General features: G+C 66.5%; 1 protein-coding gene across 1 annotated transcript in view; it reads right to left on the minus strand.

Moving 5' to 3' along the window:
* Positions 1 to 799, minus strand: part of LOC113217639 (protein trachealess) — a 106,931-nt gene that overhangs the window by 76,147 nt on the left and 29,985 nt on the right. The window lies entirely within an intron of this gene.

Genomic DNA, 799 nt, shown 5'->3' on the forward strand with positions numbered 1-799 from the left:
CACGCACACACACACACGCAGTCACTTAAATAATTCGCTGGATTGCGGCGGCCCCGGCGGCGGCCTGTCCCGGACGCCACCCCCGCAGCTCCCTAGAGCGCCGTCTGTCAAGGCAGCGGCAGGCCGAGCGGAGCGGAGCCAGCCGAGCGGTCTGTGAGCGGCGGGCTCTGGTCGGCCGCGGCCGCGGGGACTTCAGCTACCTCCACACGGCCGCACCCTCCGCGAGGACGACCTCCAGACCGACAGGTGTTGTTGTCTCCCGTGCCGTCACACGGCCCCGGGGCCTGCCCTCCGACGCGCTGCTCCACTCGCTCCCCCCAGCCACGGTGGTGGTGTTTACAATACAATTTAAATCACGGCTCGCGTTAAATTAACGGCGATTTGTTGGATTTATCGCCGCGCTCGGTGCTGGGTCGGTGCTGGCTCGGTGTGCTGGCGGTGCCGGCGGCGCAGCGCTGCCCCCCGGCGCGCTCCCCGGGGGGCAGCTGGACGACGCGCCGCGCCCCGCCACTCCACCCGGGGCTCCACTAATACCGACCGCTCAGTCCAAATTATGTTGGAACAGACTTATTGCTCCCGCAATTGATTCGGTCGGTGTCGGTGTGCCGCAGCGCGCCGCGCCGAGCCGTGTCGGAGGTGCAAACTTATGCTAACTGGTCGCACATTAGCTCTCCGACCCGCTTTATTTTGGTATAATTCACCGCCCTGCCTCTTCCCTTCGAGATGCGCCAAAGGCGGCCAGAGAGGCTGCCGGCCGTATGAGAAACTGTCCTGGTGGCGGGGCGGGGCGCAGCGGGGC

The sequence above is a fragment of the Frankliniella occidentalis genome, unplaced genomic scaffold (assembly GCF_000697945.3).
Source record: "Frankliniella occidentalis isolate FOCC.00 unplaced genomic scaffold, Focc_3.1 Scaffold13, whole genome shotgun sequence".
In the NCBI taxonomy this organism is placed as follows: Eukaryota; Metazoa; Arthropoda; class Insecta; order Thysanoptera; family Thripidae; genus Frankliniella; species Frankliniella occidentalis.